We start from the raw sequence: 26,132 nt of genomic DNA, 5'->3' as shown, positions 1-26,132 counted from the left end.
AATTAAGCTCTCAACTTCTATGACCTACAACAGAGCCACATGAGTGGGTATGGCCGTTAAAAAGAGAAAATAGTCTGATTTCTTATAAGTTTCTTCCTATTCCTTTTTTCATAAATATAGAAAACCAGACTAGACTAATGCAATAAGAACATTGATTTAGTCAGATGGTGATGTGAACTATGATCATTGTTTTTCAAACAGTAAAGGATAACGAAAAGTTTCAGAATTTTAATTCATCAGGACTTTTAGAACATTAATTTTAATCTAAGAATAGAGTGGATAGGAGATTGGAAATGAAACACTTGATTTTATCAAACATCATGAAAGTACAAGATCTTTATTATGACAGATATGAGCCCCAAGAACCAAGCTTCCACATAGAAAGTAATAAAAACACTTAATTATTTGGTACTCAGCTCTTGAACCCTGAATAACTGAAGTACATATTGAGAGAGCAGTACTTAAAATGTTTCCATGGATACAAGATGATGCTAATAAGGTCCATGTTTCTATCTGAAAGGGTGCCCCTGCAGAGACATAAAGCTTGGTGAGTGGTTGTTTATACAAGTAAGTAAATAGGAACCTTGTTTATCTTACAAAGAGCTCCTGATCTGCAATTTTTGCCTCATTTCTTAGAAAGGAATATTTTGCTCCTTCTAAACAGCATATTAGAGCAAAGTAGACACTATTGAATTTTTTCTTTAAAGCCACTTGAGTTTATTGCCTAGTTTTCAAGTGGAAAGTGGAGTAACTAGGTATGTTGCTACCAATCCTGGCACCTATGTTGGTGACTCTTTTTTTAATTCTGTGAGAAGACACACAGGTGTAAATTACACCTTTCTCTTTCAATTACCAGAAGCCATCTCCAGGAAGAAAAAAGAGAAAAAGAAAAGCAAGAGGCAGATATAAATTATAAATACCCTTCTATAAATAAATCATAAATATTCAATAAGGATAAGCATACCAAGTTTTGATCATTTCCCTCAAAAGACCCTCCATTTACTTTAGGTCCCATTTTAAAAGGGTCTAGTTCCTAGACTATGACAGCATAAGTGCTACAAAATGTAGCAAATCACAAACATGTGATTTTGAAATTCAGACTCTCAATTCTGCATGCTTTTTAATTTTGGGAATGAGATTAATACCTTCTATGGGATATGTTTAAGTTTTCTAATACTTTTTTGGATAAAAATCACAATGAATTATGGAAGAGAAAGATAATCAACTTTAACAGCACAATTTAACAACCTGAATTTAAAGTTCTGTGTGCTGTGTTCCTATTTTTAAAAAGTTTTCTTCCAGCCACAATTAAGAGAACACAGCCTCATCTTGTTCATAGATTCTTCTTCGAATAATGTAATTTTAACATCTATTTAAAGGAAGAAATTTGTTTGCCATACGTGAGCCTCTTGGCCTTCCTTCCTCTTGAAGGAGCAATTCCTGGATACTGGATAAGACTACCGAGTAAATATTTTCCATTTGAACTTGCAGAATACTTTTGAAGGGGGATGGCAATGCTCTGTTCATTTGCCAGCATTGACAAAGGTCTGCTTGTCAGTGATACCTTTTACAGCTAAATTTACTCAGGAGTGACAGAAGCAGGTGCACCTTGGCCTGCCAGACACTTGTGCACACACATCACACAGCCTACAGGTCAACATCCAAAGGAGAAAAAGCCTGGGTCTGCAGAGCAGAGGGTGAGTGAGGCAAACACAACCCAAACTGGGGGGCTTCTCTTTAAAGCCAGCTGGTCTGGCTTTATTCTACCGGGATTTTTTTACCTGATTTTTTTGATCAACGAAGCCCTCAGCAGGTGCTGACGGGTACAACTTCCTGGAGAAGCAGAAGAAGGGCACTGGTGAGTTTTAATAGAAAAAAAATATTAAAAAACTATTCTTATGTCTCTGGAATGTTCTGCTTACCACAGCATTGGGTGTTTCAGCTCCAGGCTCATGGTTACTCTCACAAAGCTTTCTTCAAGAGCAAACAGATAAGCTTTGTAGCATGCTTTGCATTTAACTTGATACAGTGCTTGATTTTATCTTCTGTTGCCAAGAAAAGCTTCTTTAAACTGACTGTATAATTATAGTCACTTTCTTTCCACTGTTTCTATGATTCTGGATGGAAAGAAAATAAAGGATTACAGGCAGGAACAGCAGAAGCTAGACATTGCTCGCTGAGGTTGTACTCTGTGCTCTCCATCTGCATCCTTTAAAATAAATGAGTTATCCTGTAATTTCCAAACAAACCAAAAGGATTTCTTGTCTGTAGACTGCACAGTATTTGGAACTTCAGCAGTCATTCTAATTCTTAGAAATTCCTTCTGAACATCAACTAAGTTTTCTTTGTAATGAGTGAAATTAACTGTTTAAAGCATTTTACAGGACAATCAAAGATTTCTCATGCAAACTGGTTGCCTTATACTAAACTGAAATGTAAATTGTAAGGTACAGGCTCCATGAGAGAAGTGCTTGACATGGTGCTTTTTAAAGATATCATGAATTTACACATTCCCTTGTTTTAAAACCACAAATCATGCCTGTGTGTATATTCCTTAATTTGCATAACAACTGGAAAATTAGATGATGGGGGAATTTTCTTTTTTTTTTTCCTAGAACAATAAGATTTTGATTAATGTAAAAATGCAGGGAAATATGACCACATATTAAAATAAATATTTTTGAGAGGAGAAAAGCATTTTTTGTTATTATTTCTATTTCATGAACTCATTCTTTCTACAGTTTCACAGTATTCATTACAAATTGTTTTAAATTGAAAACATTTATTAAAGTGAGTAAACAGACAAAAAACTTAACCATATGAGTCTTTTTCAGTAAACAGATTCCATAGTTAGAAGTCACTGCACAGCATAGAAGACACTAATGGGGGAGAAAAAGGAATCATACGTCAATATACTGTTAGACTATTTCTGTAGTAGAGCTTCCCCACGTATCAAAATAAATGATATGTCAGCAATGAGTAGTCTAACATTAGGCTGAACAATAATACCTGAATAACAATGCCCTTTTAAACATCCCTGATCTTTGGTTTTGTTTCTGCTAGGTTGCTTCGTGTGGGACCTGTACAGCTGACAGGGAGGTCCTACCTCAGCAGAAGCAGATCAGGCATAGTTGTCATCCATTTTCTTCATTTTCAGAAACAAGAAAATGGAGATGACATTATTTCTGGTTTTAGAATGTGCTACATGAAAATAATAACATTTTTGTTTGCTGAAAAGATATTCTACTGTATGTGAGAATAAAAGGTCAATAGGATAAAACATTACTGATCAAAGCATAAAGCAAACTTCTAAATATTAAAGATATTTTCTGATCAAGTATGAAATGTAGAACAAACAAAATCCCCCAAAACTAGAGCTGCCTTTAAAATGAGCAATGCCTGTAAAACTCTGTTCTTTCGTAGATCATGTGTAATGTATGGAAACCAAATCCCCTAAACAGTCATTAAAACCAAGCACCGTTAAATGCAAAGTCAGTAAATACTAACAGCAATTCCTGGAGGTAGCTAAACATTGTTCATGCCACACAAAACAAGAAAAAACATACAGCCTGCAGTTTAGAGCCTTTAGTTCTGTACACTTTAAGTTCATCAGCATTTTGCTTTATTGATTTTAAAGGCTTGGAAAAAGTAATTAGTGTGACAAACTCCTGGATAATTTCATGAAATTCCAGTGGTTATTTCTATATTTCACTGTACTGAGAGAAAAAGTATTTTGTGAAATGAAAGTTTAGTATAACATGCTTTCCCTTTCTAGAAAAAGGTTGTTTAATGTTTCAAAATATAGAGATTACTCACTAGATAATGTAGACCATTAAATTTAAATGAGTAACCTTAATTAGTCTTTCTGGTTTCTTATTTTTTCATCAACAGATTTCAGCACATTAAGTGAAATTCTGAAATATTTCTGTTATTAATGAAATATTGAGAGATTAAGAAATAGGAAAACCTAACTTAATGCACTGAAACTTTGTAACTACTTCAGTTAGAAAGAGAATCACCCCTAAAATGCCTGGTACGTTCTTTTATTTTTGTACCAACTATTCCCTATTAACTAAGAGCTCTGTGGTTAATTTTGTAAATTATGGAAATTTATTCCACAACTTTTTTTCTTTTTCTTTTAACCTACAGCATAGCTCAGCTTTCAATCTTATGTTTGTCTTTTCCAGAAAATCCAAGTTTTAGTGAAAGGAGAATATCTATATTAGTTTTTCCATAATGCATGTAAATAAAAAATGGGATTTAACCACAAAGCTTTGGTAAAAATCTCAATTTAGGAGATTCACAATCTGGATTCTCTTATTCAAAAGTTAATTCAAATTTTTTCATATACTGTTACATCATATTTTAGAAGCATCTCATCACTTTCTGCTTTTACTTACACTGGTAAAAAGTGGACACTTTCCACTGAAGGCAGTGAAGTTGCATATAAAAGTTAGATGAAATGCATGATAAAAAAATCAGTGAGGGAATAGAATGAATAGCTGTAATTACAGCTTCATACAAGAGTACTTTAAACATGAAAAATTTCCATTTTATGCTTCTATTTTAAAGTGTATGTGCATTTTTATTTATACACACACACGCACCTGTGCATATAAAGTCTGTGTTGTACAAATATATATATGAATGTAGATATATACTTTAAATTTATCATTTTTTCCCCTTGGTACAGTCAGCAAAACCTTATTCTAAAAAAGGTATATAACTTTCTTCTTGGACTTTCTGAACAAAAACATTAATTCATGTTTTCATTCAGAATTTAATTCGTTATTTTTCTGAGACAGTCGCCATGGAAATCAAAGATTCAGACTACCATTAGGAGTAGTGGAGAACTCTCCTCTTTGCCAGTCTGCTGGCAATGTAGAGAGCCACTTGGAGCCTTGCCTGAGGGCTCCATCCCTGAGCTATCCTGGTGGCTGCAAATAGATGTCTTTGCAGCTGCTCCCCACCCCTGCACCCCACTGTGGCTGATTCCCGGGTGAAGAAGCACCCACTCTCAATGACTGCTTGGAGCTCCACCCTCCTAACCCATTTAAAAAATGCTGTTGCACTCTAGATTCACCATTAACTAGGTAACAAGGGCTAAAAGGATACCCCTTGTCACAGTGTACAGGTACACAAACTGCTTGTCAATGGGAGTTGTCCTTTTCAATTAAAGTGGTGACAATCTATTGCATAGTCAGATATGGGTTTGCTCCTTTGAAAGCAACTAAGCATTAGGAGACAAGCTCTGAAAGCACCACTTAAGAAATCTTCAATAAAGACAAAAGCACAGTGCTTTCTATGCATAACTTTAAAGGCACTGGATTCTAAATCAAGTTCAATACAGCTTGCAAAGAATACACATCTAAATTTAAGCTAACATACACAAGTTTACTGGAAGATGTAAAATAACTGCACAGGCAAAAATAATAAAAATAAATTAATAAAATTATAGAACGAATGAAACATCAATTACAGCTTTGTTCATAAATATAGCTATATAGCATTACTAGTTCTACATACATACTTAAAAATTGTACTTATGGCAGATGAAGTGCAATCCAATGTTAATGTAGCTGATGCACTGTATCCTGAAACATCTGTTCGGGCAAAAAAGTTAAAACCTGAATAGTATGATAACAATGTGCTAAGACTTCATCCTGCAAATCAAACATTTCTCTTTATGGGTTGCTACATTTTATCTTCTGTTTTGACTCTTTTTTTAACAAAAAACTCTCCCCCAATAATTTTAATTTCTCTCTACTTTCTTTCATTATTCTAAAAATAACAATACAGAAGTACACAAAATGGATGCTTCCTATAGTTTTTGCTGTAGATACCTGCAGCATTCATTCTTTTCCTTTACTTTTTAAAGTCCTATATGACTATATGCAAATTGCCCTTTCTCTATCAATCCATCTCCTGAATTTAAAATTATTGTAGAAAGAATGCTTGGTAATAACAAATTATTATTGTGTGCAGTAATTCTAAAAGAGTATATTAACACTGAGAAAAATAGAAGAGACTGTGAAACAATCTACTTGTATATCAAGAGATTGTTCCTACCCTTGCAAAAAAAAAATTTGCCCATTTATGTGTCCTTGCACTAACTCAATGCATTAGCCATTTAATACTACACCTCAATCTCTCTGAAATGAGATTTAGGCTTGCATTCTTCCACAGAAATACAAGAGAACTGGCTTCCACTTAGGGCAAAGAAGAACTTGGTTTCTTTGTTCCTGGGAAAAGGCATTCTTTCAATAGCATCCCAACTGCTAGGTTTAATCTGCAAAAAGGATGTGGGAACTCCTCACTGAATCTCAATTTAATCCAAAAATTCTTAATCCGCTTAATCCCCACTGGCAACAGTCCTCTTGAGTTATTTCTGCCCATATTCCTATTGTCTTATCTCCCCCTACATGAATATGTAGACTACAAAAAAATTCCTCAGTCTCACTTAGGAGCTAGAAAATTTTCTAAACCCCTTCCAAACATCTACCTATTCCCCAGCTCTTGGCCCTTTAGCTGAGCAACAGCAAAAAAACCAATTCAGTCACGTCCAGAAGTAAAGAGGTTTTATGGCAGAGAACTTCCATCTGCTGTAGATTTAAAATGTAAAGACAAGTACGAGAGTCACCATAACATATTTATTTGTTTCTGAGAGCCTAAAACTAAAAAGGCTAACAATATATTAGGTCAGTTCAAGAAGTTTCAATACATATTTGAATGAAGTTAATTGAATTTTTTAACAAGAAAAGAAAACACTGAAGTTGTCTCTATATGGTTTTTAGTTGCCTGAAAAAAATAATTTCCAGTTGAAGGAACTTCAATTCAGTAATCAGATTTCTTCTCCTTTAGCCATGTTAGGGTAGCTACCTGTAAAATCATTGCTGAAATCAAAACTTGCTGCTCTGATTGGTGCAAATTTGCAATAACATAACAGACCAGAAATGGGAACTTAAATCTGTGCATCATACAGCAGTGTAAAAAAAAAGACCAAACTAGATCATATGGCAGTAACAACAATTTCAGATTAAATACATCCAAACCAAAGTACAAATCCAAACATGACCAGAGGCTTAGTTTCCTTTTTACATCAATAATATTTTTTTAAAGTACTTTCATGGGAAGAGTTAAAGCCCCACAGCAGGATGCTCATGGAAGGTTTAGATAGATTAACATAAGTGGCATAATCATGTCTAAAAGCTGACCCAACTATTGTGAAATTACATTTATGATCACAGAAATTAAGAGTTCTTCACTTATCAAGAAGAGCTTTCAACTTTCAAAAGGTCTCCCTAAATGATCTAATGAAATATTTGTATTAATTATTGTTTTTACAACAGAGATTTAGTATAACATCAGCATTTAGAAGACATATTTTTGGATCAACACTTGTGTTTAGAGCTGTTCAAACACAAAACAAAACTATGAATTTAGAAGAGTTTGAAAACACCTAAAACCAGTGCATTTTGTCAAAATGTCCAGAGAATAACCTATTATTTCTTGGTATATGCATACAAGCATATCTGTATAAAAAAGTTTCAGAGTAATACCTTTATACCCTCATCCCAGATACTAATCTATCGCTCTTGTATTCTATATTCAATTTATGGTGAAAATATCTCTGTTAGAACAAGTTGGATTATTAATCATTAACATTTGTGCATCATTTACTCCATTTTTGGTTCCAGAAAGTGGTATGAAATCAGAAATAGAGGCAAATCGTCGAAAAACTGCAAAAAGCTGGTTGTTTATCTAAAAATATAGCTCCAAGTCTAATCTGGAAAACTCCTGAGATTTATTTTTTAGGGGAAAAAACTCAACAGACTCTCTGAACAGTCTAAGAGATGCCTTTCATGTGTGACATTGGAATGAACATCTAAAGCCAGAATGGGAAACCGTATTGGCTTTCAGCAACAGGAGATGAAGTTGACCAACATTTTTTTTCCCCCTTAGAACATATTTGAGTCTGAATTTTGCTTGAATTGTGGCTAGGCGTCCATCCAAAACAAACCTCCACTTTGCTTGGCCCTCAAAATTACCATGAATTTCATTGTCTACACAGATGCAGATGCTGATCCAATTTGTAGCAGCTGCAGAATACTTAATTAAGCCTTTTCTGCCATTTATGGCTGTCTGCTTCTGTATCACATCATCACTCAGTGCAAGACAGACAAAAGCTTGAGTGTCACATAATTAGCAAGGGGGTGCAATCATATTTTTTTGTTTTAAGTTGTGCATTTTTTGTCAAAATATCTGAAAATATCACAATACCTTAGTCAGGCAATTCCATTTCTGGAAAAGAGAAGGAACGCACAGCCTAAAAAATATTTTCCTAGTTTCCTACCAGCTTTTCCCAAAATGAAAATGAATCATAGAGAGATTCTCCTTATTCAGGAAAGGCAATCACATGGACAAATAAATGTGGTAGAAGGAATAAAAAGGGTGCTCCTTACTTAAATGCTAATTCTGAAACAATTTATGGAAGCTTTTCCTCTTGGAGATAAGGAGAAGGAACTGCACTAGCAGGAACTTTAGAAATACTCAGCTAATGATACAGAGGTTTAAGACTTCTAAAGCTGCATAAATTAACAAGGAAATACAAAGTTATCTTCCTCTGCATCAATTCTAGAAGCTGTGAGAGGTAGTTCTTCTATATTAGCAATCAAGTTGAATAGTGAAGATACTGTATTTCTTGGGTGAAGGCTGTTTAACAATCTAGATAGACTTTAATCACAGATGTATTAGACCACACAGCAAATTACACTTCCACCAAATGCTTTGCTTTTGAAATAAAATTCTGATGTTTCTGCATATGAAGATGCAGAATTATAGACATGAACACCAGTTCATGAAAATGACAGCATTTCCAAAATTATTCTTCAAATACATTCCTGTACTTAAACCCTATTAAGATGGGATATTGATTCCAAATTTCCACTCTAAGCTCATATTTGATCTATTTTTGTATTTTTGCATAAGGGGGGGGAAAAAGCCCATTTAGCTTGAAATTTTACCTAATTTATGTAAGAAGAAACTGGGGAAGGGATGTAGAATTGAAAGTAGTTACTGAGATTTGAGTTTGTCTGAGACTGAAGTTTTGCTTGCCAATTTCTTACTAGCACTGGAAATCTTAAAAACCCTAGATGCATTTCTTTCAGACAAGTCTAGACACACATTTTTGGAGTCCTTAAACTTCAACAAGAGGTTAGTAGGTTAAATTCTTCCTATATTTACACTTAAGTAAGATCATGGACTACAAGCATTATACCCCTAAAATGCATATGTGTATATATAAACTCTATGCATTTGGTGGAACATTGGCATAGCATGCTAAGTACATTTGAATTACTTACAGAGAGATAGTGGCTGGTACAGGAACTGGACTTAGAGCAAACCCAAAGATTAATTTTGAGGCAGAAGTTGGATCTGGGTGAGTAGTGACATAGAACTGAGCTTCCATTTTAGTATCTCATCTCAGCCTGTCAGAGTACACTGCATTTCAACAGACTTCAGGGGACTTTGGACATACCATATAAGCTCCACAGCATCCATGTTCCACACTAAGCAGGAGATTTGGGATTTCTATAGCTATTAACTTCCTTCAGATGCCATTTCAGTCTAATTTTGAAGAAAAAATTTAAAAAAGATATTTACCTTAAGAATTACTTATTTCTAAAATGCATGTGTGGCAAGAGTAGACAGATTTAACTCTAATATCAGTCTGTGTTGTCATTAACAAAGTGATAAATACTATTTTTATACTCTTTACGACAAATTTAGTTAAGTCTAATCTTTGAAAGAAAATGGATTTGTCTATGAAAAAGTTATCTCCAATCTCTAGTCTGAGAACCATTTTTTAAAAATTACAATTCAAAATTGTTTTGGATAAAAAAATATCTTTGGGCAGCTGTTTATGAGGTATATAAAGGACAATAGCAACTTGCAAACTACAGTTTCAGAAACTGCCTTTAGTAAAAATGAAACACTGCAGATTACTAGAACAGGATCAATTTAGCAAAACAAACAAACCCCCTTTTCACTGTTGATTTAACACATTTGGCAGCCTTTTTCCCCTCTAAAATCAATCTCTTCCCTGCAAAGGCCCTTAAAAATATTAGCAGGGGAGCATAAAAAAAAAACCTCTTAAAAAAAAAAAGTCGGTCTCGCGAGGAGAGGGGGAGTGGTGAATTGAAATAACATTTTTTCCAAAAGGCTGGGAAGTAACAGATAAATGCCCTGTGTTAGTCGAACTCCAAGCCTAACCTCACTCACCCCACGGCTTCAATAACCATCCAGCTGAACACCGATCTGCCTCCGTGCCAGGACTGTCATGTGCTGCTGTAGCTTCCCGAGGCTGGCCCTATATGTTTGGACACTCCAACCCCCTCTGAAGTCCCGGAACCCTGCCTCCGACTACCCACCACCTACCCGCCCGCGGCTGGCGGGCAGCGCCCCTGCTCCAACCGGGCCCTGAGCTGACGGATTGGCCACACAGGTTCCGCTGGCACTGCAGAGCCTGCCATAGTGGCGACACCCACTTGTTCCAAAGGTCGGAGCCGTGGGCAAAGGCTCTGAACAGGCTCCGGAGGGGCCCGATGAGGGCAGTTTTGCCAGGGGACGCGTGGCAAGGTTCTTTCAGCCTCCTCAGAGCCGGCCTTTGGTCAGGATTTCCCAACCCTTTGCTATTCCCGGCCAGTTCCACATAGCCATAGCTGCAGTAGAACAGCCGCTGCTCCCGCCGCCCGCCCTCGCCGGGACCACCCGCTCTGGCGTCAGTCGGCGCCTGGCCGGCTTTACACCGCCTCCGCACCGCCCCAGCGTCTTCCTGTAAGAACGGGGACGAGGAAAGGGAGGCGGCCGTGGCACCGGCAGAGCCGGGGCGACTCGGGACCCCCTGGCACTCGCTGCCCCGCCCGGCGCCGCCAGATGCGCGGAGCAGGAAGAGACGGGGCCAGAGACCAGTGTCGTACCTACCTACTCCTGCTGTGTCTCCCGATCACATCACCGGAGGAACAGCCCAGCACGTAGAAATTACAAGTCAATAAATAAATGATGAGAAGCCCGGGGAATGATGTGTGCAGGTGCGAGGGGCTGGGGCAGAGGCCAGAAAGGTTGCCCCTCAAAACCAAGTCGTTCCAGTTGGGACTCCCTCTCCACAACTACGTGTGCAGAGAAAAATGAATATTTGGGGTAAAAAAAAGTTCTGTGGGTGCTACCTGGTTGCCTTCCTCAAAGGAGACCCAAGGAGATGCATGTCTGGAGTCAGCACTACCCATACCTGTGCAGATAGATACCTGGTCCTTTATGGAAGGAACAAAATGAATATGCCGAATTTTACCACTTTATAATTCACTCTGGCCTTTTAAAGAGGCATTTATTAAACAATGAGATGGCTGTGTTTTCCAAAATGCATGTGAAAGTATCAATACCAACTGGAGGATAAGTACAGCCTGCAATCAATAGTTTTGTAATTTTACTGATAGTATATCATCCCTAAGGTAGGATTTAGATGGAGTTTATAACAGCTTTGGAAAACGTCAAGCTACGTAAGATAGGCCTAAGTGCACATCAGTAAAGATTCATATTCTTTTTATAGAAATTACTTCATTAATCTCCTAAAATATATTGAAGGTTTGAATTTTAATAATATGCTACTTTTGTGCTTTTAAACATCCAAGGTGCCGAACACGAATTGTAAACTGTGAAGTAACTACCATGGGAAAGATTAAGTAAAGCATTGGAGGCGGATGATTTTGACAATAAAGAGGGTGTATGTGGTGAGTGTTTAATATTTTTTACATTTAATACCACCAAAAACTATTTATTATTTTTAGATTTTTGTTCAAAGCAAAACCTGGAGAGCAAAACTCTACTGTGTTATATACATATAGGTACAGCTGTGACAAAGGCTTTCTGTAATTGTTGCATGATGTGTGTGGTGATAACACCATTTTTGTAATGGCATGCCATTTATTTTAAGTTAATAAATAAAATGCATACCTTGCAGATATTTTTATTTTCAATCAAAAAATTTTGCAGGGAATCAAGTACATGTCATCTCATAGCAGAGGTTTACAAAGCAATTAATTTGTGCTCCTGCAATACAACCCTGCTATCTTTGAAATTATCTGAGTTTGTATGTTTTTGTTTATTATAAAAGCATATGGTTCGAGGGAATATTCTGAATGAATGAAGAACAAATACACTACAGTTGAATAATCTTGTGGGGTAGATTAATCTATAGCCTCGATTTCTCTCAGGGTGGGTTGCTGTGGCAACCACCCCAGCTCACTTTAAAATAATTTCATAAAGCTCTCTTCAAGAGCTGTACCCAGCGTGGGCCAAGTTTAAAAGCAGCCAGACATGGGAAGAAGGGTTATACTGTGTTGCTCTTATAAATAAGGAGGTGGTGGAAGAAAGCAAGGTGTAGAGTGGAATGGGTTTTAGCAGAAATTTAAACCGAAAATAGAAACCAAGCTAGCCCGGAGTTAAGACACAAAGGAGGTGGGTAATTTCATAGTAACTTCACTGCTTTTCCCTTTAAATACCATTAAAGGATGGCTATCTCATTTCTCCTAATAGAAAAATATGTTCTGCATCCACAAAAGAACAAAAATATACTTTGATAATCATCTTCAAAGGAAATGTTACCTTGAAGTAATCACACTTGTAAAGAGATACTTGGATGCACTTTTTAATAAACCTTTGGTGAGCTGATTTTATACTTATTACATTATGACCAATGTCTCATGGTTTAAGACACTGCATGCCTCAGGTGGTAGATTGGGGGAAAAAATTGTCAGCAGATCTATATATGGACAGTGGACAGCAGAAAAGCTGTCCACAGAAATTTCTTGTGCCAGAAATTTGAAAAGGGTGCATTTGTGGAGATTCAGTACATGTACAGACATCAGCACAAAGGGGTTTTTACTGTTTGAAATTATTTCAGGTTTTTAAATTAAATCCAAAGAGAGGGAAACAAAAACACCCAAACACTTCAAATTATGCTGCATAAGTTCATGCCTTGTCTAAATCTGAAACAAGTGACAAATCCTGATCCCTCCCCTTATATCTGTTTGTCCATCTGGCATCTGAATCCTGTTGTAAAAATCAAGATGTCCTTTACACAGATTTGATTAATTGTGCTTGTGACTAAAACTTGGCATGGCTTTAAGGTGCTCCAGTATGTGAAGGTCACCACTATAAAAAGATTAGACCACAAGTGCCCACATGGAGGTGTAGCTGAAGTTCTAAACTGCTATATCCTTTTATTTTCTGAAATATTTTCTTACTGTAATAACTACTTTCAAAATATGACAGTGCTCACGTTCTGTCTTGCCAGTTGAAGGGCTGTGTTATCAACTACCAGACACCAGAAAACTTACACATCCTGCATAAAATAAAGCAGATGACAGTCATTTTCAGTTAGAGCACAAACGTGTCAAGTCTTAACATAATTTTCTATTTTTTGCCACTAAGAATATACAAATATTACTGGATAGTTGGGTGCCACACTGGGAGACCAAAATTGTCTATGGAAGAGGCATAGCAAGGGTACAACCTGTATAACTGTTCTGTATTTCATTCCTGCTGTGCTTCACAGCAGACCTGAGGCTGAGAAAGTATTTATTTCCCAGTGTTTTTCAGGCTGTGCTAACACTGCTGTGCATATGTGCCTGTTACCACCGTGTACAATGTGCTTCACTTGTATCTGATTGCCTGGTAGCTCTGAGCACATCAGCATCACTGTCATTATTGGTGTGGGTACATTTGTAGCATGTCACTGCACGGAGAGTGGTGCACTCTCATCCAGACAGACCATGACACGGATGAGACCCTCAATATTCTCTAAGGATTTGCATTGTGAGTAATTGCAGGGTGCCTGTTAGAACTACCTGAGCTTTGTTTTGCTCTGACTGCTCTTTGAGCATCCATGTTTTAAAGAGTACAGTTGAACTGAAAAGGTATTTATTCACTGTCGAATACTTTGGAAGTAGGTCAGTGGCCCAATGAGATATTTCTAGGGGAAAAGACTGTGAGACCAAGGACTTGCATTAAAATAACCCAAATAGATATTTATCTCTGTGTTTGAATAAGTCATTTGGTTTTTTCACATGTGCTGTTCCAGTACTTTAATCTATCATACAAATAATACTCTTTACAAACTCCCCTGCTCCTCCCAAAGGATCATAAAAGTTGGCTATCGGCACAAAAATTTTAAAAGTATGTGCAAGATCCAGTTTTACTCAAATCACTGCATGTGCTTAATCTGGATTCAAACTAACAGTGCAGTCCTTTCAGTCCAGTTTTAGAAGCGACTGAACCTATTAAAAAAAATAAAGCCCTGTCCACACACAGCGTGCTCTCAATGCTGCATATCTGCGGGTGAGACTGACACGAGACCGTCTCCGGCAGCTTCCCGTGGCCGGGACATGCTCGAGGAGGCGAGCGGGCCCGGATCCGGCCGCTGCTGATCGCGGGGAAAGCACCGCTGGGCCGGTGCTGCGCAGGAGCAGTTCCCCATTGTCGCGGGACCAGCAGCCAGATGAGTTGGGAAAGTTGGGCTGCTCAGCAGGCGCCGGTCTTGGGAGGGGGAGCCCAGCCAAAGGGCTGGGCAGGAGGTCTCGGGGGCGGGGGCAAGTGCCGGAGGACCGCAGCCCTACTGCGCTCCGGAGGCGGCGCAGGGGTAGGCGTCCTCTGGGCCGCACTGGAGACCGTGGGCCGGCTGCCCCCTCTCGGCGCCCGCCCCTTCCCGACCTAGGTGAAGCCACTCCGAAGGTACCGCCTCGGAGGTGCTGGGCATGCGACACGCAGGGGCGTTCCGAACCCTGGGCTCCGCAGGTCCCCGGGTGCGGTGAGCTTGGTTACTTCCCCACAGCCGGGACCTGACCGGCCGCGCTGACTGGCCCCAGATGCGCTGCCGCGGGCAATGCCCGCCTCCCAGGTTCGCAGCCCTCCTGCACGCTGTGGTACCCCGGCAGGAGGGGGAAAACACTCAGCGGCTCGCCGCCTTGTCTTCGCTTTGTGTGATAAAGGATGTCATTAGGTTTGCGTGTGGCATATGCCATTGCCCCCACCGTAAAACTAAAATTAGCAAAATGTCAGGAATGGAAAGATTGATTCACCGAAGATGCAATTATCATTTTAAAAGTGCTTGATTGAGGTGCTGATGTTCAGTGATTTATTCTGCATACCATATACATAATTAAAGTAGTGTAGTGGAGCAATTTATCAATCTAGTTTAGACTAGAGGGGCAAGGAACTGCTGCCGCTGCTGCTGCTGCTCTATGTTTGTTTTATTAAAACGCTTTCGAGATCTGATCCCGCCCCTTTTTTGCGAGACTGAAACTGATTATTTCTTCAGCTCGGGAAGAGAGAGTCATTCCTTTGGGATTGTGGGAGAGGTAGAGAAATAGAGACAGGATAAAAAGAAGAAAAAGGAGGAAGAGAGAGAAGTAGAAAAGGACACCTCATCAGGAGTATGTTTTGAATCCCTTTCTCGCCTCCCCCTTCCCCTCCGCGATGTTACAGAGGCTGTGAGCTATTCGCCTTTTCCCATTCGCCTGCTGCCACTTCCTTCCTGGACGATCTCAGGACGAGTCCGGTTACTTTTAATCCGACCAGCAGCTCAGCCACTTTCTCCTCCTCCACGCAGCACACACGCGCACACACGCGCACCACGCACACACACGCGCACCACGCGCACGCACACACACACACACACACACACACACACACACACTCAGGCACACACACACACACTCCAGGCATCTTCTGGCTGCTTATTGGATTGACTTTGAAGGTTGTGTGTGTGATTCAAGGCGGCTGCATGTTGAACCAGGTGGTGAATATTTAAGACTGGAAGAAGTAAAGGGATTTTTTCTTTTTCCTATGAAAGGAAAATATCTGAAGGACTAGTCTGATCAGCCAAACAGCTAACTGTTTACAATGTAAGTACATGTGAAATTCAACGTCAGAATAAAATGTGGTGGGCATGGAACAAAAGCCCTAGGTACATTTCCTATCGCGTTTGAATAATTTATCAGTCATTTTATGTAAACTGGGATTGAGGTTGCTTGCAGACTTTTAGTGTGTGACTGCGCAGTTGCTTAAAAGTAGCTTGCTAAAAAACGAGTTAAATCTCTAGTAAATTATGGCAAACTTGTCTCTATCAGTGTCATAAGTGTTTAAACTTCGATGAAGTTAGTTTACATAATTTATGTGCTTGATATTATGAAGTATTGGAAGCTTATTTGATTTAGATGGCTCTTAGTTGATTTAAAAGCTATGACCTTGTAGTGCTTGCACTGTGATTTATCAGACTAGGGAAACAATCTAGTTTCAGTGAAATGCTCTTAAACTTAGCTGTATCACAGGCTCTTCAGTCTTGAGTTTAAGTAGTGCATGCTTGCAGGCGTTCAACTTTGTACATCTTTCATCTGAATTACTTATGTTTGAGATGAAAAGACCCCTTGCATTTATGTGGGAATTGAAGTGATGGTCTGCAAGCCAATTTTGGAACAGTATGCTTTGGTCTTTACACAGTACTTTGAGTAATCTTTAAATTTTTTTACACAAAGGAGCTAATCAGAATTACAGAACTAGCTGGCATAATTGCAGTACAATCATTTACAGGCTAAGAAAAAGTTTAACGTGAATTAGCGACTTGTAAGATTATTGTTGCATTATGTAATTAGAATACTTATTATTTCCCATAAAACTTAGTGTGACCTCTTGTCAGCCTGAAAAACAAAACAAGTATAAAAAACAAGTTAATAATCCTATTTCCATGCTACTACTACTACTAACAATAATAATAATAAAAAAAAAGCAATGCAGCATGGCGCAAAACAAAATTTAATGAATCATTGTGGGTATCTAAGCATTGTCTTTTATAGAAAAGTTCTATTTTCTTTATTGTGTGTAATGATTATTATTACCAAATAACTACATACTTAAATAAATACTGTAATAGACAATTTAAGACTAAAGGTTTAAGAGAATTAAACAGAGAAAGGCACTTTACCTGTACTTTGCTGATGATCAGAAAATAATAGCTTTGACACAAAATTTTCCTTGCACATATCTGACAATCACCTTAATGGCATATGTCCTAGTTTCATATCTTTACTTTAAAATAACTGTAAGATGAATGACAAACAAACTATTTTAGAAGCAACTTCTCATTTAGAAGACTAGATTTCTTTCATTGTCACTTTCCTGCTATTGGGTTTGAAGAGTAAAGATGTTTATATGGAGTATAATAACTAATCCCTAGATGCTTTGGCAGGGCAAGGAAATAGCACCACCTGTGAATCACTACTCCAACACATACTAATCTTCAGTGCAAATGATAATTCATGTGGTTTCTCTGGGCATTTGTTATTTTGTGAACTGTATTTATTACAGGATTTCAAGTACCTTACTTCAAGTTGAAAACGCACAAAACTTTCTTACTTTATTAGTTTTCCTAAAATATCTATTATATTATTCTTTCTGTGTTAATGAGTACATAATTCATAATGAGCCTATGCTGAAATATCTGTCCACAAGCCTGTCCTTTTGGAAGTAATAGAAAAATTCCTTGAAAAACAACTTAAGACAATGGCCCTTAATCCGAGGTGTCTATGTTCCTGGTTGCACATGTACTTTTATTTTAAAAACTCACTGTTCATATATATTTATACTAGTATGCTCTACATAGTATGAGAAGGTAGCTCTGGGACCTGAACATGGAAAGGCTCTTTAATGCGAGGAGTTCTTACACAACTAGTCCCACTAATCAATGCTGAGAGTACTTGTAAGAAAATGAGCAAGTCACAGGGATAACAATTTACAGGATCAGGACCCAAAGAGACTAAACCTCTTGCCTGTCCTAAAGCTTTCATAGGACAGAGATGTAAAGAATGTCACTTTCAATGTCCTATAAAAGAATGCAGGGATCAGATACTGTCTGCATCCTTTTAAGATTATTTGACCAACAAAAAAGGAAATGTAAGTTTAGGAGCCTTATTAAAATTGGTACTAAATGATGAATAGTGTGGGAGTCTTTTACAGTTATGTTCCCAAATTTCTAGTTTTGGACCATAATAAGAAAATGAATTCAAATAATTTCTTACTGTGAATTTTCTTCCAATATGGGATCCAGATTTTTTTCCTTTTTTTAGACATTTCATCTACCTGCAAAATGCATATTTAAAACCAGACATACCTTTCTTAAATGGTTCTTTTTTAAAAAAATGCCTATAATGTTACAAAGAGAAATGAAGTTTCCTGAAGCTTTTCACAAAAGTTTGCTTAAGAAATATTTTGGTAATTCATTATTCAGTAGATAAAAGTAATTATATAGAAACTTAGGAACTGAGCAGGAGTTGTGAATATAATATTTTGCCAACTTAATTTCTTTTAATTTTACTTTTCTCTAGAACAGATTAATTTATTGTTCATCAGGATAGTTTAGTTCATTTTCAGAGACAGCTGAAGTTATTTCTACATTTCATTAAAGAAGAAGTCATTAATTGTTACTATGCTCTTGAAAGAAAAAATGCTTGGTGTTTGATATATCAAGGTCCATTTTTATCTGTTTGATATAATTATTCAAAATTGTGTGATAATTTTTCCAAATATCAAGTAAGGTGTATTGGCATTTTTTTGAAAACACTGATGATGGAGATGAATCTACATAAGCAGTTATATGATTTCCAAGAATTTATAGTCCTTGCTTCAGCATCCTAAATCATAGCCAAAACACTTACATTTTTTATACATTTTATGTTTTTTAATTTTGCTCTTTGATATCAGCAGAAGATTTTGCTTTATCCTCATTTATGCTCTGTAATGATTTAGGTACAAAATATTTTTTAAATAATACATTTAATTCTGAAAGCTAGAAAATTTTAAGCTTAACAGAGTTAGAATTCTAATATTTGAAAAGGATGAAAATAGAATTTTGGATCCTGCTTCAGAAGCAAGATGGATTCAGAAGAACTTTGGTCAGCAAACACTGATGGTGCAAGTGAAAAATTGAAAAACTGAGTTTTTAAACTATTTTTAGAAGTAATTACTTGAGTCCTCTGACCAGCTTTAAGGTCATTTTCTTAGAACTGATGATCAATGATACATATGGACAGGTGATTAAAAGCTGGTGTCTTCAGCCCTCCACTTTAATGCCACCGTCTCATTGACTGCAGTGCAGGAGAGGTTGTCTATTCACTGAGATCTGTCATCTTTAGGAAATCAGACCAGCTTATAGGGGCGATTCACAAAACCAACAGTGACAACAAAGTCTTATGTGCCTTACAAAAGAAGGATTAGGCGGTTCACATGTCATTTTGATTGGACAGCAATAAAAGCTGATTGCTGTGGCATAGCAAGACACACTTCACTTTTAAGTGATTATTGTATGAGACAACTAGAACTCTGTTGCTTAGTCATTGTTAAATGTAATTCAAATCAAGGAAAACTCAATTTTGACATTACTGGATTTGTATGACTTTATAGTGAAAGTACAGCCACTTGTAGCATTGTTACACAAATTTTATAAAAACTTCTTAATACACCACTTTGGAGAAATACAATTAAAATGTGGTAGATTATTGTTCTTGGATTTTTTAAAAAAGATATTTGTCTAGATATTTTCCTGTAATCACAATTTAAAGTTACTAAAAGTGACTAGGCTCTAAAAAGTGCCTAGAACTATACTAAATTCACTGCATTTAACCATATTAAGAGCTTACGAGCAGAGGAGTGTGCCTAAAATGTGTCAAGGTATAACAGATTTATCAAAAATTATAATATTGAACAACAACTAAAGAATCTTATTTTATTCTCCTACTTTTTAAAATATAATGGGTTTAAAAACTATTATTTGTGTTGCATGTGTGTAGTCTGATTTGAAAATAGCCAAGAAATTAAATGCTGCCCCTGTATTATTAAATATGTCATTTATCAGTGAGAATAGTTTTTTCCTATTTGCATAATTTAGTTAAAATGTACAGCCTTAACATTTAGAAGTATGAAAATAGAAAGCTGATAAATTCTATGATAATTTCATATAATATTTCAAAATAACTCTTTTTTTACCCAACTGATGCCTCCTAGTGTTTCACATAATAAAACACTAATGAGTCAACCATAAATGTAAACATTATTCTTTCATTTTCTTCATCTTATGTGGTACATAAAATTAATATTTATGTTTTTAATTTTGTATGCGTTATTTTAATCAGACAGGAAACTCATATAAATTCAGATGTCTCATTTTTATGGATACTGAAGGTGCATTTCTATTTTCTTTCACTATAGCTTTGCCTAGCTGTGTTTTGAAAAGTTTAAGTTATATAGTTTAAGTAATATAGGGTACGTTTTCATTTTCTCCTTTTGTTTCCTGTGTGCATTAAATGAATTTCTCAACAATGCATTATTAAGCTCAAAAAATTCCTTAAAAAGGAATTTTAAACATTTGCCAGCATGATGCTTTGAAAAGTAAGCCCTCAAAATAGGCAATAAATGCAGTTATAAAAATGTTTGAAATGTCCTAAGGTACCTCACAGCCAAATAAGATTAAAAACACTGGTCTACAACATGCTCGCTCACTACAGTCCTCAAAGAATGCTTATCGTATTTTGTAGCCATTCCTGATTATTTTACTGTTGTATGATCAAGAAAACTCTGTGAAGACAGTTTTCAAATTCACAAAATGTGCATCTTACTCAGTTGTGTGTGTGGATGATCAGTACTTCTGAAAAATAGTTCATTTGCATAAAATACTGAGATGGAGTTTGAAGTGGTAAAGACAGTGTCCTTTTCTTACAAGTGCAGTCTGGTCATATAACTCCTGAATGCCTCAAAAAACCACATTCAGCTCTATCAGACAACAGCAGAATTTTTTACCTTTTATTTTATAGAAAAGTTTAATTTTCAAAAAGGTATCTAGCATCATTGCAAAGCAAAACCTAGGGGCCTCAGCTGTATATTGGATCTGTCAGGTATGCTCTTATAATAATAAAGAAGCTGCCAAGACTGAGAATACTCTTACACAATTAATGCCACAATTTTATGTAAAGTATGAGATCACTTTAGTGAAAAATGAATTGGAAATAGAGCCTGTTATGCTAAGACTTTCAAGAAAAGCAGTGAAATTCCTTGGTACTTATTCTGTTCAAGAAGTTTAAAGATATATAGTCAGTTTGTAATTAAAAATCAAAGTTTAAAAGTTAATAGGAGCAACAAAAGTATGTGTCTTCTCAATGCACATATGATAAATTAAGGGGCCTACTTATAGAAAAATTCTGACTGAATGCAGTGAGTTAAATCTATACATGCAAATCTTGGTCGTGCAAATTAGTATCTGAATTTAGAACATTTTAAAAGTGCATATTTTAGGATTGTGTTTTGCCATGAACCCTTTTAACATAGCATTTTTCTCCCAGTAGTTTTAAAGTGCAAGAACAGTTATTTATTTAACTGAAGAAATATGACATAGAAGCCTGTCCTTTAAATTTCCTTGCATCTTGAAAGTGTTTCAAAGTATGCAAATGACACCTGTTATTCTGTGAGGAAAGCTAATATGCTTTGAATTTTCTGATATATTTTCTGATCGAATTTTCTGATACATTACATTGCAGCTTGCATTGTGAAGGGAAAGTAAATGTGGAAGAAAAATAGGGAGAAGTGTAGCAAAAAAGAATCCATGTCATTTCCAGTGTAGGACTGATACTCTGAAATACTCCCAAACAGAACCCCACCCAGCTTTCTTTCCCTTTCTTTTTTTTTTTTTTTTTTTTTTTTTTTTTTTTTTGTTTAAACAACTACATTTAGATTGCAGAGATCTAAATTACAGCCTACACTTGTGATATCTTAGAGCAATTTCTGCACAAATTGTCTGAGAATTATTTTAGTCCTATATGGAATACACTGGCACAATATGGATTCAGTAATCACACCAGTGAGGTCAGATGGACTGTACCCCATTTGTAATCCCGTGAACAGCTGTTTTAGCAGTCACCTGCTGCAGCAGGGTTGATGTACTTATTTCTGCCTTCTGGCACCTTCCCCAATATTGGAAGCCTGCACGAGCTTGAGTGAAGAGAGCTTCAGAGATCTTGGCCAGTACAGCTGGTCCTGGAAGTCAGTCAGTATCTGCTTCCTTCATTTAAGCTAACCATAAGGCAGCCCACAGATAAAGGACAGAATTGAACAGATGGCATACAGCTCCTCTGCCTTCTTTTCCCAGGTTATAAAGCTGATATGAAACTTAGATTCAAATCTAACAAGTCTTATCTTACTCTTATTTCTTCAACTGTATAATTGATTAAATTAAGTTTATAATAAAAATTATCAACCAAATACCAGTGCAGGAATTCACCTTAAATATTACTATCTCGTATTTTTCATGCTGTAATCTCAAGGTCTAAGTGAACTGAATTACAAACAACATTATTTATGTTTGCTTTTATAGATATAGGGTGCATGCCACTTGTGGAAACCATGCTCAGTTAAATTTCACTATTTACTTTTAAGCTGTCAATCAATAGCTGTTAGGAAAGTATGTACAAAGGGCAAGGAGGTAGGCTTGTGAAATTGTTTATAAACCACATCAGAACAAGTTGACAAATTGCAGAACACTATCCACATGGAACATTAATTTTAGTAATATAAAAAAATCAAGTCACAGGTTAGCATGTGCTATTTGTGTGATTTTGAATAAAATTGTTCCCCCTAGTGAAAAAAATTTCAATACAACATTATATTTGAAATAATAGTCCATTTTTTAACCAGATTGTTAAGATATTGTTAGGTTATCAGAGAAATTATAATGTTTCAGAACATATTCGCCCTGTAAGAAGTTTGACTGCAGCACTTTTCATTTGAAAATTCAGTATGGATTTCTCAATGAACACTGTTTTAAATAATTTCATCAGAGTTGGGTGGAAAAGCTGTCCCTAAAATGGGGGCTAGGAGGGGAGGGCATTGTAGACAAACAACAGGACACTGAGGTCCTGTGACCATCCTGTAATGCTGGCCCCATGTGTTCCCTTCAGCCTGGCATTTTAGCTTCTGAATTTTACTGCCAAGAACTCGCTTTTGATGGTCATATCCCATGGGAATGCCTAAGTTACTACTATAAAAATGTTAATATTCTGGGGATATACTGCGAAACAAACAGGAGACAGTATGTTCTCTAGATTTAGCCTCAGGACTGCTATATGTCTGTCCATCAGGGTCCTGAATGTGTTTCTGCTTCTGATAAGTGGGAGAACAGCAATAGAGGAGGAAGGCTTTTAGGGGGTTGGAAGAACGCGGATGTGGTCTATTTGTTAAGATGGGATACAATGAAGGAGAGTTAGTCATGTTAGTCAAACTTAAAACTTTAATCTTGCAGAATTTTTTCATTAAAAATTCCTGTTGAAATGTGTATAATTAATCTTGCTGTGAATAATCTTTAATTGTTGCAGACATATGCAGTGATCTTACTGATTGTTGATTGAAATATGTTGTAAGGCTGTAAGGAAAGATCTTTGAAACAGTATTTGATGACACAAATTTGATTTGATTTTGCTAACAGAATCTTGGAGAAATCATCAGTTTTCCCGTCATCTTATTTATGTTTATGAGATGGACATATCATATGATATGCAGAGGAATGAGAAAAAAATCCATGTTATGACCCCAGTGCAATCTATGAAATTTGTGAATTTGCATACTTACTAATCTTCTTCATGACATATTTTTTATTTCAGAATACTGAGCCAGAAAATGCATTCATGCAGTGGCATACAAAAATTATAACTTTATCCAAAACACATGTAGATGAATTTTAGAAATTATAAATATTATAATTTAGAAATTATAAATATAAAAGGCTAGTACTCTTTGTTATATGATGTGTAGTTAACAATTGGAAATAATATAAATTTATGTTCAAAATGTGTATCAACTGGAAAAGAAGAAGTGGAAAAATTTTTTTCCACTTTACTCTTAAAACATGATGAAATGATTGCCAAGCTACCTAATTGAAGCAAACTTCACATAATTATAGTTGTATCCTTGGTAGGTAGAAATCTGCATATCTTCACAGGGGAAACAGGATCTGATGTTTCCATTTTATTGTTGATGCTGCCATAAAAAGGATTATGCATAGGACAGAAAGAGAAAAATTATCTTCTACATTTCCTGAAATATTGGCATACAAGTGGGACTAATATTTTTGTAGGTTTTCCAAAAGCTGTTATTGACAAAGCAAAATGAAAATCTATTTTCAATACAGTTCCAGTACTTAAATCCTCATTGAGAACCTTGCATTTAGTTCAGTTATGCTTCCAGTAGATAGTGTCACAGGCTTAGTATTACACGGAGTGGTGACGTGCAAAATAGTAACATAGAAAGCATCCTTACTGGATGCTATCTTTTCTGGAATTTCATATTTTTAAAAATTGCTTGAGAGGTGATACAGTGGTGATAGGCATAATGCAAATCATTATGACAGATAAAAAGCAAGCAATAGAAAAATTACTATTTTGGCATCATATTTTCAATGTTATTAGGATTATTTCCCTATATTTCTAATCATGTAGTAATATACATATCTGAGGGTGCAAGGATTTCTCAATGGAGGCAGGGTGTGTTTTTATTTAATGAATATATGACAGTAAGAAGCAATATGCCATGCAACAGAGGTGTGACAAAAATAAAGAGACATTCTGCTCTGTTTTTAGGAGCAGTACTTGCCACCTATCTGGACAAATTATGATTTTCTTGAGCTGCTTTCTGTTACAAGTCTCTAAAAGTCATCGCTGTAGAACAGTAGCCCTCTGTTCTACCACATTTTTATGTATATGATTACAAGCAAACCTCTCTTGAGACCATCACTTCATCGACTGCTCTAAGAGGACACTTCTACAGATTTCTGATAAAAAGTAATTTTGAGAATAGTTGGGAAGAAAGTATTTGTTCACCCCTTTTGCTTTACGGTTTTCACATGTGATCAGAAAGAGGAAGTTATTCCACTAATGGATCAGAAGATTGCTCTATGAATTAAATACCATTCTAAGAATACAACTCCCATGTTTGATAAATATAAATTCAAAATACAATGTGGATATATTAAAAAGGGTCTCTTTAAAATCACAAGGAATCTAAAGATGTATAGTTTTGTGAGATTCTGATGATGATAATATGTGAAAGAAAGAATCATCAGCAGTCTATTTTCATATGTTGGTCTACATCCCCTTATATGCAGACTAGTTAAATAAATACCCACTCTTATGTCTGTTCACAAAGACCACTTTCTATGACCATTACTTAAGCTAGATACCTAAATCTAAAATGTAGGCTTTCTTTTGAAAAGGTGAGCATATGGCACATTCCATGTCAAAGTGTGCTCCAAATTTTGAACAAGTTTCTTAAATGCAATAATTGTCAGCACCAAATGTAACCCATCAGTTTCAATTTCCAAGGAGACTAGGGAGGAGAATCTTTCAATATGAATTCCAAAACCAAAAAATATTGGGAGTATTTTAAAAATGTATGTTTATCCTTAATGTACAATTCAGTAATCATCATCTCTGAAGAGATACAAGAACTTTATTTAAGGCAACAGATGCAAGGTAAAAAAATTGCAAGTGAAGGGCAAAAGCTGAAAAACAGTATAAAAGGGACTCAGAACCGCCAAGTGTAAATTTTCAATGGAACTGCAAACTTATTTTTCTTTTTTTTTTTGTGCAAGTCTGTTATGAAATGCCTGAGTGGAATGAAATTATCACTTTTACTAAAACCTTAAATTTGTGTTGGAATGTGTTCAGAAAATTAGAAAGGACTTAGGGCAACATCTAAAAGTGGAATTTAGGTTTTACTTTGCTGTGTCCTGTTGTCTATTGGAATCCACATCCCAAATTAAATCTGTAAGTTCTTCATGAACATTGGTTTAATTTTTATGTCAGAAATTCAAGAGTTGAGAAACCTATTTGGAAAGACTTCTTACTCTTAACATAGAGCAGCTAATGGTAAATTCTCTTTTCCATTGATTATAGAATATTGTGGGAGAAAGCTAGTCTCAGTTTCCAAATGTGAGGCCGTTACATTTTTGTATAGGTAATGAAATAGTCATCAAAGGAAGGACTGTA

At 36.3% G+C, this 26,132-nt stretch overlaps 1 protein-coding gene across 17 annotated transcripts in view; it reads left to right on the top strand.

Moving 5' to 3' along the window:
* Positions 1–1,820: 1,820 nt before the first annotated feature.
* MEF2C (myocyte enhancer factor 2C) overlaps positions 1,821–26,132 on the top strand; it is a 134,843-nt gene continuing 110,531 nt past the window's right edge. For 7 of the 17 annotated variants that reach the window (XM_036403548.1, XM_036403544.1, XM_036403545.1 and 4 more), the window contains exon 1: positions 15,410–15,959. The gene's annotated coding sequence lies outside the window, so the exon portion shown is untranslated. Of the gene's footprint in view, positions 1,859–11,687; positions 11,787–15,405; positions 15,960–26,132 lie in introns of those variants that run through there. The other 10 variants (XM_054517988.1, XM_054517986.1, XM_054517990.1 and 7 more) reach the window with 5 other exon arrangements.

This window comes from Molothrus ater, chromosome Z (assembly GCF_012460135.2).
Source record: "Molothrus ater isolate BHLD 08-10-18 breed brown headed cowbird chromosome Z, BPBGC_Mater_1.1, whole genome shotgun sequence".
In the NCBI taxonomy this organism is placed as follows: Eukaryota; Metazoa; Chordata; class Aves; order Passeriformes; family Icteridae; genus Molothrus; species Molothrus ater.
The sequence above is the reverse complement of the archived record's forward strand: the minus strand, read 5'-3'. Positions and strand labels throughout refer to the sequence as shown.